Source organism: Callospermophilus lateralis, chromosome 11 (genome assembly GCF_048772815.1).
Source record: "Callospermophilus lateralis isolate mCalLat2 chromosome 11, mCalLat2.hap1, whole genome shotgun sequence".
NCBI classification, from domain to species: Eukaryota; Metazoa; Chordata; class Mammalia; order Rodentia; family Sciuridae; genus Callospermophilus; species Callospermophilus lateralis.
In genome coordinates, this window is record NC_135315.1 from 11,586,680 (window position 1) to 11,601,188 (window position 14,509).

General features: G+C 50.8%; 1 protein-coding gene across 3 annotated transcripts in view; it reads right to left on the reverse strand.

The window, feature by feature from the left end:
• Positions 1-14,509, reverse strand: part of Arsg (arylsulfatase G) — a 116,609-nt gene that overhangs the window by 76,511 nt on the left and 25,589 nt on the right. Inside the window, exon 1 of one of the 3 annotated variants that reach the window (XM_077110592.1) lies at positions 12,443-12,507. The exons of the other annotated variants lie outside the window; for them this stretch is intronic. The gene's annotated coding sequence lies outside the window, so the exon portion shown is untranslated. Of the gene's footprint in view, positions 1-12,442; positions 12,508-14,509 lie in introns of those variants that run through there. 3 annotated transcript variants of the gene reach the window in all.

Below are 14,509 nucleotides of genomic sequence, written 5' to 3' on the forward strand. Positions count from 1 at the left end.
TCACAAGAAACTCCCAAATTAAATGTGACCTTAAACTCACTGTGAATTCTAGAAGAACGAGACCCTTATGACGGAGGCAGGATTCTTTGTAACAGCCATGCTCTTACCTAACATTTCCATAAGAAATCTTGATAGAAATTAATTTGGGGTGGGGGCGGAATGTAAAACACAGTAATAGAAGACAGATGGAGGGTATATGGCTAGTCACTGTAGAAATGCTTTCCATTTTGCTACATGTTTGTAATTTTCATGATTAAATGTTAGAAATTTTTTTCAAAAAATTTCTTAGTGGAGGGCTGGGGACATAGCTCAGTTGGTAGAGTGCTTGCCTTGCATGCACAAGGCCCTGGGTTCAATCCCCAGCACCAGAAAAAACAAACAAACAAACAAAAAATTTAGTGAAAATATAGCCCTTTACGTTGTAGTTATGACATGTTTATGAAGAAAATTTAGGGGTGGGGTTCTAGCTCGGTGGGAGAATATTTTGCCCAGCATGTGTGAGTCCCTACATGTATGTACACAGGAATTAGCTTTGAATTTTATGCTTAATGAAATGTAGATTCAAACCTACACACCGTGGGAGGCCAAGGCCAAAGGATCACAAGTTCCTGGACAACCTAGCGAGACCCCCTAGCACCAGTGGGTAAGGCTGGGGCTGGGGCTCTGCATTTCTAATTAGCTCCAAGTGGGGCCTATGCTGTCAGTTCTTGGACACTCTTGCAGTAGCAAGGTGCACTCCAAAACATCATGACTGTGGTCCTGGAAGAAAAGGAAATGGCTTAGCCTAACTGCGGATGACTCAGCCTCAGTGACCAAACATAAACACAACATAGCAGACTGGGTTTTGAAAGTCAGGAATCGAAGACTAGACTCTCAAACGCTCAAGGCTACAAAAAGAGCCAAGAAGCAAACAACATTGCCCTGAGCTCACGAGCATTCAGTTTACAAGGTTAGTAAGGAGACACAAAGCTGAGGTGGTGGATCCAATAAAAACCTCAGCTGAACACCCAACCCAGGGAAGGAACTAAGAATCTATTTATAAGAAATAAAGATGCCACTAGGGCTGGGCTGATGCCACATGCTATTTCCAATTGTGTATCTCTACCACCGAACCCAATGGTCAGCCCCAATGGACGAAGATGGCTGGAAGATCTAGATAAAATCAAAAAGAATGGGAACATAGTACCACACACACACACACACACACACACACACATGTGCACACATACACACAGACAATACATACCCTGGGAATTGAACCAAGAGCACTTAACCCGGAGCCACATTCCCAATCCTTTCTACTTTTTATTTTGGGGCAGGGTCTCACCAAACTGCTAAGGATCTCCCGAAGTCACTTGAGGCTGACCTCAATCTTGCAACCCTCCTGCCTCAGCCCCCTCAAGAGCCACCGGGATTAATTACACGCAGGTACCACTCTCTAACCAGCACTACTGACCTTAATCAAAATAAAAGGAAGCCCAAATAAACAGTCATGTCATCCGGAGACCAGGGAATCAACTGTTCAGAAATTAAATTCTTCCACTCTCCAAAAGGCAAGTTATTTCAAGTGCCATTAGATTTAACCAGTATTTGTTGACCTTTAGCCCCCAAATACTTCTCCCTTTCCAGAAGGCTCTTGAACGAGGAGGGTGCTCAACAAATACTTGTTCACCTGCTGGGAGATTCCCAGCCTCATTCTACTGGCTTCTGACCACGAGCAACAGTGCTAGGCGGCTTTTCTTCTTAAAGCTGCTTAGTTTTTTTAGCATGGCCTTATTCCTAGTCAATAATCCGTTTCAGAGTGACCCAACGTACAAGAATTCAGGAGGAAAAAAAAAAAATTTCACTTAAGAAAGAGGTTAAAATTAAGGGGGGGGAACATAAATAGATTGTTTTTCTTTAGTGTTTCGTGATAAAACATTCCTTTGAGGATTTTCAAAGAGAATTGTTAACATGGTACTTAAAATTTTCATAGAAGGGAAATAAGCTGATTTAGCCAGTCTACCATACTACGGGGGAGACGTTTAATCCCTTCCCAGTTTATTTATTTATTCACTTATTTAAATCAAGGGAAAAGGCACACCAGCCAGCTATTCAATGAACGCCAAGCCATGGACTTTGGTCAAGATTCAAGCTGAGACTTTGGCCCCGTTTGTTGTCTTGGACTTTATCTGAGGTTACTTTCCCAACTCTCCTTATCACTCTCAGGAAGGACAGGGAAGAGTGGTCTGCTCTCCTCCCAGGGAGGGAAGAACCTGTGGGGAGGAGAGGGTCTTTGTTTTTCTGGAGGGAGGTACAGGGGATGGAACTCAGGGGTGCTTTACCACTGACCTTCATCCCCAGCCCTTTTATTTTGAAACAAGAGTGAGAGGATCCCGCTAAATTGCTGAGGCTGGCCTCAAACTTGTAATCCTCCTGACTCAGGCTCCCTAGCTGCTAGGATTAGAGGTGTTTGTCTTTGGCAAATTAAATGTTCACCCTTTCTTCCACTGGGGTGGAAGGTGCTTGACCACCTTACTCAACACATCCCACAACCAAAGCCCATCTGTCCCACCAGAGCATAAAGGCTTGTGACCAATCCTTGCTGAATCCAAGTATCAACAACCCCCCACATCTCCAAGCTCCCCAGGCAGAAGTACAACAAACTCGAGCTGCCAATCAGCTTTACCAATGATTCCCATTCTCCCTTTCAACCTCTATATTATCTTATTTTTTTGCAGCACTAGGCATGGAACCCAGGGCATCACACATGCTACAGATGCTCTATTACTGAGCTACATCCTCAGTCCCTGAGCTCTATTTTAACGCAGGGCCACTAGGCATGGGCAGGTGGAACCCTTCCTTCAGTTCCTGAGCTTGCTAATGGGTAAAAGCACTAATGAGCACAGAAATGACCCACAGGCAGGCTGTCGGCAAGAAGGAACCGGATATGGCCACCTGAAGATGTGCTGAGCAGTCACCCAGAGCTGGAAGTCCTTGGCTTCCTGAGCCGTCCACTCCATCACCTGACCCTGGCTCCCCGCAGGCCTCCCTGCAGCCAAGCAGCCTCCTGCAGAACCTTGAAAACAGCTGCAACAACACGGAGCCAGCAGACCTAGCTGGCGGAGGGCTCTGTTGGTTTTCCTGAAACAAAAGCTTAGGAGGAGCTGAGGCCAAAACAGACAAGGCAGCGGGGGAGCCGGAGTCTCTGGTTGCCGAATTCTGTTGTTTTACCTGCCAAATCACATGGTCTGTGTGCTGGGGGGAGCCGGGCAGGAGTCACACTGGGGCTGCCAGGAAGGGCTTCGGGCACTAGCTGCCCATGTGGCCTGAAATGATTCCCCCGATACGTCCTGTCACTGGTCGGCCCAATGTGACTGACACAGATGGGTGGCCGGTCTTCATCCACGAATGGGACAGAAACCCCTGCCCTCACACCACTTACTTTTTCCGTAGGGAGGATGGGGGGAATGCAATAAGTAAAATGTGAGTCACGCAGAGAAAGTCAAACAGGAGGGGGTTCAGGAGTGCAGGGATGGACAGACGCCAAGTTACAGAGGGTGGCCCATGACGCTGGGCAAGAAATGCATTTTGTCTAAGGATGTGCTGGAGACAAGGAAATAGGCCACGTGGGGGAAGGTACAGCAGCAGGCAGAGAAGCCAGCGAAGGCCAAGGTCTAGTGCAGGTGAGAAGCAGCTAAGGAGCCAATGAGGAGGGTTGGGGATGTGCTCAGTGGTTGGGGGTGTGCTTGCTTGGAAAGCCCTGGGTTCAATTCCCAGCACCACCCCCAAAAAAAGCAGCAGCAGCAGCGAATGTCAAGGCCGTGGAGGGCCAAAGAGTGCACACTGGGGCCAGGGAGCAAGCAGGAGGCCTCTGCTGAGACACGAAGCCACAGGAGGGTCGGCACAAGGACACAACAGTGGCCAGATGAGACTTGCGCTGAAACAGAAACCCTCACTCAGGCTGCTGTCCTGAGAAGGCCCACAGGAGTAGCAGGGCCACAGGTGAGGAGGAAGCTAAGAAGTCCGCAGTCCCTTGCACCCGCATCCGTGCAGGAGAGTCCCGCAGCACCAGGGTGAAGCCATCGGCAATGCCTAGAGCTCTCCCTCCCTCCAGGGCTCTGCCAATCCAGGCAGGGACGGGTGCTCCCCTCAGCTCTGCTTCAGCCTGGCCCAGGCCTGGGCGGGATGGGAGGCCCAGTTACCACCAGAGCAAGGACAAAGCGTCACTTAACATCTCCGCGAAACCAACATCCTTACGGCCCTTCCTTGCGGATCGGAACACATGGGACTGGCTCAAGGAGGCAAAGAACACTCTCCCCGCAGCACTGGGGGGTTGAACCCAGGAGCACTCTGCCACTGAGTGACATTCCCCAGCCCTTTATTATTTATTTATTTAAGACAGGGTCTTGCTAAATTGCCCAGGCGAGCCTTGAATTTGTGAATCCTCCTCCCGTCGTGCGTCACCATGCCTAGTTGCAAGGCTCATCTTTGATAGGATGCCCCCACGCAGGCTGCAGGGTGATCATTAAAAGGCTTCTTTCTTTCAGCCTGCAGCCCTCAGGTCAGACCCAGCTCTTGGGAATATCTCTTCTGGGGACCCAGCAGTGCCAGGAAACCCATCCACAGCGGGCACAGCATATCCAGCTGAGTTTGACGAAGGGACCACCTATTGAGACTGTCCCAGAAGGAAGCCACATGGCAGAAGCCAATCTGGGAGAGCCAAGGTGGCCTGGTGCCACTCATCCCAAAACCCTGTGCTCCTACAGAAATCATACCTGGTCCTGGGGACCAACCAGAACCACAGAGAATGTCAACAGCCTCCGGACACCCCCGCTTTTCTAAAACTCTCTCCACTTAAGAAAAACCTAAAGGGTGTGGCCAAGGCAGAAATGGCTCAGACTACCTGAAATCCATTCCCAGGAGCGTGTTGGCCAATTTTTAAGGAATTTTTTACAGAGCTACATTTGCTTATTATTTGTCCAAAATTGCATTATGGCTGTGGTCAAACATGCCAAAGTTGAGAAACTCACACATTCCTACCCAACCTTTAAATTCAACAACTATCAACCCGTGGCCATTCTGATGGAAACATCTCCCCTCCCACGTCCCTTGGCCTCATCCTCCACGTATACTGTTTTATTTTACAGAGAACCCCAGATATCAAGTAATTTTATCCACAACTTATTTTACTGATACTGAGGATTGAATCCAGGGGTGCTCTACCTCTGAGCTACATCCCAGCCCTTTTTAGTTTTTGCTTTGAGACAGGGACTCACTAAGTCACTCAGGCTGACCATGAACTTGCAATGCTCCTGCCTTAGCCTCCAGAGTCACTGGGATCACAGGAGTGCCACTGAACCAGGGTAACTCCTTCTTAAGTGCTTCCCAGTCTGTTTGTGAATTTAGCCTTGCTCCAGATCCAATCCTATCCACCTCTTCAATGAAATGGGTCAGATCCTGCTGTAGACTGAAGGTGTATGTACCCCCACACGTGTATGCTGGAGCCCTAATTCCCTAATCAGTGGTATCAGGAGATGGGTTTCTGGGAGGTCACAGGGTGAGACAAGATGTGAGTAGGGCTCTCATGAATGCATTTATGGACACACACAGGAGAACTTGTTCTACAAGATAGGGACACGGCCAGGTGGCCATCTGAGAGCCAGAAGGCAGCCCTCCTCCTGCCAAGTCGGTTGGCACCTTGATCTCAGACTTCCATCCTCCAGAACTGGGAGAAATAAATGACTGTTGCTTACGCTGCCCAATCTGTGGGCTTGCATTATGGCATCCTGGGCACACGGAGACCTGTTCCAGTCAGTCTTATCTAAGAACATCGAAGGCTGACGTAGGGCCAGAAGTACAGTCAGGACCCAAACTTGGGGGGCAAATGTCCAATTCAGTGAAAGTTACTTGGCAAATTTGGGGACTTTTGGGGACTTGATTTGGGGGATGTGTTGGTCCGTTGCCAGGAGAATGTGGGTGCAGCAGTCATTTTCTGGCTGTGTGACGTTGGTTAGGTTATAGAGTGTGTGTGTCTCCATTTCCTCCCTATGAAAAACAACCACAGGAAACTTCCTCCACCAGAATACCATGTCAGAATGAGATGATCCAACAAATTCTCAGAAAGGGCTCAGAAATGTTAGCTACTGTTATATTCTCTCTCTCTCTCTCTCTCTCTCTCTCTCTCTCTCTCTCTCTCTCTCTCCCCCCCCTCCTCCACTGCTTTAAAGATTAGAGAGATCAACAAATATGAAAACACTTTTTAAAAGTACTATGCAAGCCCCAAGCATTACTAAAATGTAATATTAACAAAACTAGTCTGAGTGTCGATGGTGACATCCTGGCTTCATGCTCCTAGGGGCAAGTCTTGGCCAGAACAGTTTGTCACACATCTTCTGTGGCATTCTGAGCCCAGAGAAGGTGGGAGCTACACGTGACAGCCACCAGCCACACCAAAGGGAAAGTAAAGAGTCATTCTGGTTTGCATTTTCAAAGTTCCAAACCTGGGTTCCTTATTACCCAATCCGGCGGCTGACTGTACCATGTTGGCTCACCCTGAGCTAGGTCCCTGTGCTGGGTGGAGTCTGCTGACAACTGGCATCGCTGGCGTACCCCGCCTTCCAGCAAGTCTAGTTTTGGACAATGTAAGGATGAGGTCAAGATGCAGGGTGGGTAGGATGGGACTCTCCCTTTGGCTGATGCTCGTTAAGTGGGAATTACATTTCAGTGTGAGAGACATCCAAAAAGCACTACTTAGCCACGACACTTGGCTGGGTGCTCAAACAAGATCCTCAACTCGGAGTGTGTAAACTCAGTTAGGGCAGGGATGATGGGTGTTTTATGCACTGCCTGCTCCAGTACCTTGCCCAGAGGGTGTTCAATCAATATTTGCTGAATGAGTGCATTTGACAAGAACAATGAAGGCCTGGCCTGATCCACCCCACCCTGAAAAATCCAGCTTCGTCTCATCCTTCCTTTAACCTGTGATGAACTTCGCGAATCGCTCCTCACTGTAATTTGCACACACAAAACTGCACTCACTTGTTGAAAGGCTACCTTAGGCAACAATCATGCACGAGTCCTGCCGTCTGAATTAGACAATAAACACTTGAAGAGAAGGGACTGTTGTTTTGTGGCCTGGGAGACAAATGTATTCACCAGCGCTCACAAGTGGCTGCGGATGAACCAAGGCTGCCCGAATGGACCAAAAAGGGGGGGGGGCATGGGAAGGAAGGAAGACCCCTGCCAAGCCAAGCTCACTGAGGAGACTGGAGCCCTCCACCCACCACAGCAGGGCAGCCCCCACCCCCCTCCTGTTCACAGCACAATCCTCCAAGTGCTCTGCCAGGTTTCTGCCATCATCCCTTAGTCACCTGGAAATAAATGGACACACTGGTCCTAAAAGCTTAGGATGGAAGCGCAACACTTAATGTCCCAAGGAACCAAACAGTGTTTAGACAAGATAGAGGAAGTTGGGACACACCCCCCACCCTGAGGCAAGGACAGACAGAGGGTGCGTCTCTTGTTCCCTGGAACTTGAGGGACACGGTGGGTGAAGCCATCTCAATGACCGCCCAAAGAAAGCCTGATTTCTCTGGGGCAAAAGCCAGTGGGTTCACCCACACAACGTGACACCCGCACATCTGCAGTCCCAGCTTCTGGGGAGGCGGAGACGGAGGACTGCAGGAACTCAGGAACCCGAGACCATCCTGGGCAACACCGGGAGAGGCCGTCTCAAACAAAAAAGCCCATGATCCCACACACGGCACTTTCCTACTAAATTTCACTGCCACAACTGCAGCTTCAAGTTTAACAGGATATGGATTTACTCCCGAATACAGGACTTTGTTCTGAGAACCTGGGTTTTGTGTAGGGGCTGGGTTGGGTTTTGTTTGTTTGTTTGTTTGGTTTTTGGTATTTGGGAATGAACCCAGCTCTGCTCTCTTTTACTGAGCTACAGCCTCAATTCTTCTTTTTTTAATTCTGAAAAAGGGTCTTGCTAAGTTGCTGGGGATGGCCTTGAACTTGCAATCCTCCTGCCTCGGCCTCCCGAGTTGCTGGGATTACAGGTGCACGTCACCGGGCCCAGCAGAAGTTTCTTAGGACGCTGGCACAGCTCCAGAGACTTTCTGGTACCCTCCTCAAGAGTATGTGCTCTTTCTTTTGTATTGTCATCTTCCCATTTAAGCACTCAGAGTATGACAAAATCACAGGAGCCGTGAACTAGGAAGACTGAGAAGTCCAGGAACAAGTCCAGTGTTGAAATCAGAAGTTACTGCAGAGTCTGGGACACACCCGGGGATGGACCACGGACACTGCTGCGGGCGGTAACCGGGTGGGAGGGAAGGTTGAGAGCTGCAGGCCCCCACCACGGTAGGTGACCTTGTTGTCCCCAATACACATGCCCTTGCCCCCCTCCTTCCTTCCTCTCATGCTCTGCTCCCTCTTGGCTCACCTCCACCATGCCTGTCCTCCCCCAAGTTCCTCCCTGCCTGCTCTGGACTCCTCTGGTCTCCATTGTTCTCAATTCTCCAGGAACCAGGCCTCCTACAGAGCCACCCAGGGAGACTCACATAACACCAGGCCCCTTACACAGGTTCACTCAGTGAGCCCAGCAAACACAGTGGGCAACAGCAGCGGCACCACTAGCTGCCCTGAAACCCCTTGGCAAACCCTCAGATTCCTATCAAAGGGGCTGGGCTTGGTGGCACACACCTGTAATCCCAGCAACAGTTAGGAGGCTGAGGCAGGAGGATCACAAGTTCAAGGCCAGCCTCAGCAACTTAGGGAGGCCCTAAGCAACTTAGTGAGACTCTGTCTCAAAAAATAAAAAGAGCTGGGGATTCAATCCTGGTCCCAAACAAACGAAAACAAACAAACAAACAAAAACTATCAATGTGGGAGGGGGACCCATACAATAAACTCAGACTTATCCACTCAGATCATCAGTTCACCAAAAAGGTTCCCAAGTTTTTGGAGTTCTCTGCCAACTGGAGAGGCAGATATTAAAGTTCAAAAGCAAGATGTGGAATACAAGTTGCTCACCTCAGCCTCTTAGGTGGGCAGACAGGTGGGTGGAAGAGAGACAGGAAAAAGATAACCGGAAAGGTGAGCAATTGAGGATTTCCCTCAAAGTCCCCTCACATGTCCCCCCTCTTCTGTGGCTGCTGTGAAGACCCAGCAGCCAAAAGCAGGCTTTTGGTCGCCCCTACCCCACCCCACTTCCAGACAAGATTCTTTTCAATCTACTTACCCAAGTTGAAGTTCTCACAGGCTGGTAAATACAGTGGGCTTATTTGCAAGCCAGGGTCATATCTGCCTAGCAACCCACCCCCAAGACTTGAGGGACTCTCAACGTGGAGGGACAACAGGCAGGCCAACTGTGCACAAAGAATCTGTTCTCATGCAAATGACTCTGAGCAAGAGGACTAGAAAAGAGAGAGTCCCGGGACAACTCTGAGGAGCCAGTGTTTCCCAAGAAGATGTTGAGGGACTTTTTAAGGGCATGATGGCAGTCTTGCCCATGGTCAAGGAAGGGCTGGCCAGAGGGGCTCTGTCTGCCTCTTGGACTCTGACAGACCTACAGAAGAGGCAGAGAGGAGAGCTGAACCCTTAATTTCCTGAATTTTTTTTTTTTTTTTTTTGATTCTGTACTCCAGACTCCAAAGGTTCTTTTGTTCTTATTTAGAACTAAACAGAGTTAGTTTTGTTGGGGGGGGGGGTGATTAGCATGGTAATGCAGTACTTTTCCTGGACAAGTAAAATAGAAGGCAGAGGTTTTCAGCTCACTAGGCCTAAGGGAACGAGGCGAAACCAGTCCCTAACTAGGGTGGGCAAGTCATGAGTCTGTGGCTAGCTAGCAAGGCTGGGCTGAGTCCAGCCATCTCTCCACTGTCCAAGTGGCCATGGCCAACGTCAATGTCAACTTTGGATGAACCCCAGTTGCAAAAAGAACCAGCGCACATCTGTGAATGTGGTGTAACCTTGAACGAATCCCTCCAGTGCTCTCTCTGTGCCTCATCTTTTTCATCTGCAAAATGGGGATAATAAGTCTCAAGTGCAGAAGGTTGATAATGGGGTTAAAATAAATCACATGGCTGGCACTTAACTCAGAATCTGGGGCAAAGCAAACATAAAAAAATTAATTATAATTAATATAAGAGAGTAATACATTAGTAATAATAATTAAATTGCTATGTTAATAACAACATTATTAGCCCTCCCCCAAAAATAACCAGACTGTATTTGGCCAAAGTATTCACATGGGATTTTTCTAATCATTTGAGCCGTAGGAATTTAGGCTTTATCTATTTTTTTTTAAATTTTTTTCTTCCACTTTTTCTCTTTTTTGCTTCAGGCTGCTGAGTGACAGTGACCCACGGTAGAGAGGGCACTGTCTAATTTTTAAAGTCTAGAACCTAAAGCACTGAGATTTTATGTGACTTTGGTAGAGTTGCTCAGTATAAATGATGGGCTACAGCCCTGAGTTTCATTAGACAATACAGCACATGGTGTGCCCGAATTTTTATTTTTTTCCTAGTCCTGGGGACTGACCCCAGGGGTGCTTAATCATGAGCTACACTCCCAGCTCCGTATTTTTCATTTGAAAACAGGGTCTTGCTAAGTTGCCCAGGAAGACCTCAAACTTGTAACTCTCCTGCTTCAGCCTCCTGAGCTGCTGGGACTACAGGTGTGTACCACCACACTTGACTTTGCTGTGCCATATTAAACATGCCATTTCCAGTCTGATGGGACATAGCTGTGACTCCGGCTTCTGTGGAGGTTGAGGCTGAACCACGACTTGAGCCCAGAAGTTCCAGACCAGCCTGAGCAACCAGGGAGACACTATCTCAAACAAAACAAACATATTAAAAGTTTTTAAAATGCAAGCATGACAACTCCTTTTGGGGTACAGGGGCAGGTCCTCAATACTAAAGTGTAAGACTCTAAATATAAAAGACTATGCTTACAGGTCCGCCAGCTTCAACCCTGTTTTCTTTTTTGTGATTAAAATCCATTTGCTAATGCATGTGGATTCTTTAAAGAACAACTCATAACGGATTTCTCACCAGGTGTCTTTTGGAGTCAGCAATTGGCTTTGATAAACCCTAAACAACAAGAAGAATTAATGGTAATTGCCAAGGACTTAATGGTGATCCACACATTACAGGCATCGTAAATTAAACCGTTCAGCTCTGGGAACACACATTTACTCCCATTTCACAGATTTGGAAATTAATGATCCGCAAAGTTAAACCACTCTTAGTCAGCAGCCATGCTGGCTGAATACTGGTGGCCCCAACGCATCTGCTTCCCACTTAACCCACACCAGATCTTGTTAATAGAAATGGGTGACATCTAATCCAGTAGACTGGCTCCCAAAATCATCAGGGCAATCAGCGAGCAAGGATTTTAACTAAAATTCAGATCGCCGGCTCCTCCCCGTGGCGACCCTCCGTGCACACTTCAAAACTAAGCTCTCCTGAGTTGGACATCAGAACTACATTTTCTGAACCCCGCGGGACCGAGCAGCGGTTGCCAAAGTCCGCAGGGGAACGCGGAGTACACGGTCTTTGCTCCGCAGCCGTTCCCAAATTTGCCCTGGGTTTGTGAGGTGGGGACCAAGAAGCCAAGTTTGCGCCCCCTTGGGCTCTGAAACGCCCAAGATCTTCGGACACACGCTTTGTCCCTACGAAGAACTCGTAACTGAGGTTTCTCCTGCACCATCGGCTTAGTTCACAGTGACCTTGGGAATGGGGATTTCGAAACGAGGGGCACACACTCTCTAAACCTCCGGATCCCTGCTGGGGGCTCCCGCGGGTCAGGCAGTCGTGCACCTGTGCGGACGTCGCCTCCCGCCTGGCAGAGGGTGCGCGCGCGCCCGGGGCCGAAGATGCTGACTCAGCCGGGCTGCTCACATCCCTTTCGCGCAACGCGGATGCTGTGGCCGCTGCCGCTGCACCAAAGACGGAGAAAGCAATGCACCCGGAGCAGCCCGGCCGCGGGCTCCCTGGGGCCCACTGCGGCACTCCCTCCCCACCCCCGGAAGGGGAACTGTGGGGTGCGCGAGTTGACGAAATTAGGGGAAGTGGGCGCTGGAGCAGGAACTCGAGCGCAGCGCGCGCAGCTCACACCCAAACTGGAAGGAACCTGTTCTGCCCGGAGCGGGCGCGTAGCTGCCGCAGCCGCGAGCGCTGCGCGGGACCAACCCCGGCGCGCGCTTCCCCCCCTCCCGCTAACACCCCAAATGCTCAGGGCGCGGGCGGGGCCGAGTGGCGGGCACGCTGAGAGAGGGTGCAGGCGCACCCCAACACTCCTGCACGCCCGCGCTCCCACTTGCATTGCAGCAAAGTGCCGGGGTTCGGTCGGGCGAGGCGCACCCAGGCTGGGGGATGAGGGCGTCATGCCAAGGACCCCAGCGGCGTTGGCGGGGGCGGCCAGCTCGGGACGGCGACGCTGTTACCTTCCGTGACCCCCAGCCCGGGCGGCAGACGGGCGGGGCGCGCGCCCGGCGCGGCCCCGGTCCACGTGGGCCGGCGCGCGCGCGCCAGGCCGGCCCCCTCCTTGGCGGCGCTCCGCGCTCGCAGCACATGGTCGGCGGCGGCGCGCCCCCGAGGCCGGCGGAGACCGGCTGCAGCCGGTATAGGATAAGAGATAGGCAGCGACGCGGGGCCGGGGCGCGGGCGGCGGCACGCACGGCCCGGGCGGAGGCGGCCGGGTGGGGGGCGGGGGGAGGGTGTGGCCCGGGTGGCGGCGGCGAGGGAGTGGGTGGGGGGCCAGGGTGCTCTCGGCTCACCGGCCGGCCAGAGCCAACTTGTGATAGACTCGGGTCCACGCCCTAAGGGGTTAATCCTTTTCTCATGTTACCGAGCGGCTTATAAGGAGGGGGAGGCCAAGCCTCCGCCTTATTGGGAGCCTTTTGGGGTTTATTCTCTTCCCTTCTAACTTGGTGAGTTGGTTTTATTATTTTACATGTTTAAAAGTTTGATTGTGGGGCATGGATTGTTTTTTAAAAATATATGTGTTGGGGCGGGGAGGCGGAGGAAACGACTTAACATTTTAGCATTTTGGAGAGATTTTTTTTCCGAAAAATATTCTGACAGTTGGGAATGTTCAGGGCCACCAGGATTACGCGCTCTTGCCAGTGTGGGCAGCTGAGAGTTGACTGTCCATGACCCTGCTATAGTTGGGGTCCGGGGAGATACCTGGCCGGGTCTTTGAGTGCCCCCACCCCGGGTGAGGAGCTCCAGGCTGTCGGGGGAGTCCGGGGCGGCGGGCTCAGCCCGGCTGTGGATTTCCCGCATGAAGTTGCGTGCGCGTCGCTAGAGCGAAATGTCAGAGGTACCTTCCTTCCCCAGACTCGCGCGCGCACGCAGAGCGGCCACTGAGGCAGCGCGAGGAAAAGTGGGTCTCCCGGTCTGCATCCCCGACACACCATCCCGCGGCCGCCCGTGTCTACCCCGGGGGAGGGCAGGGATCTCCCCCTGGAGCGCGGGTCCCACACCTGGACGTTCTGAACTGTCAGCGGCTGACGGCCGGTCCCGCGCAACTTCCAAGGTTCTCTTGGGCTGCCAACCGCAGGAAAGCGCTGGTGTAGCTGAGCAGTGCTGGAGCCAGAGAGGATGGTTTTGCAGAGGAAATGGGTTATTTCTTTCTGGGTTGTTTTCATTCCCTTCACCCCCAGCAGACAGGTGAAGAAGTTTGTTAGGTAGCGGGTAAAAAGTCACCAAACACGGTTTGGGGCCAGTTTTCGGAATATGCTCCCGGGATCCAGCTGGGGGAAGAGAGCATTTGCAGCTCAGTCAACCTGGAAGCACGGGTGGTTCCTATCTGGGATAGATTCTCCCCAGAACTTAACTGTTTTTGCAAATCATAGTGAGATGGGTGTCTTGTGGGGTGGGGGGAGCCAGTTTTTATGCTGAGATCTGTGATGTGTCTCCCCATGGCCCAAGCACTATTATGTGGCATTTGGGGGTCACCAATGCATCCTGCAGATGAATACAGTAGAAACACCTCTTCGTGTAATTAAGGGAAGGCTGTCCAAGATAGAAACTGACAGTATGTAAATAAACAATGCAGCCAAGTGGAAAAACTCCTATCTTAATGAGTACGGTAACCCTGAGTTTTCCTTCTGTGGTTTCCAAAACAAGACTTTCCTCAGTGGAACTCCTGAGGAGGACACTTAAATTAGGGGCTCCGGTTTCAACATCATGGTCTTGCAAAATGGGCGAATTGGTTGTATCCAATGATTCAACGCTGCTGAGGCAGCCGTCCAGGTTAGGTCTGGGGCTTTTTTCAGATAGAGAATTCAAACCAACTTCATCCAGATACAGATTGGTTTGGACAACTAGGGCCTGAGAGGTTGGTCAAAAGCTCTTCTCCAGGTTGGTCTTTAAAAACACTGGAGGGTCCCAGTGCATTTGCTGAAGCTCCGCCTACATGCACGGCAGCCGTCCTGCTTCCATCTAAAAAGCCTGCATTTTGAACTCTTCTCTGAACTGACCCTCAACTAGCACTCAGAAGGTCTATA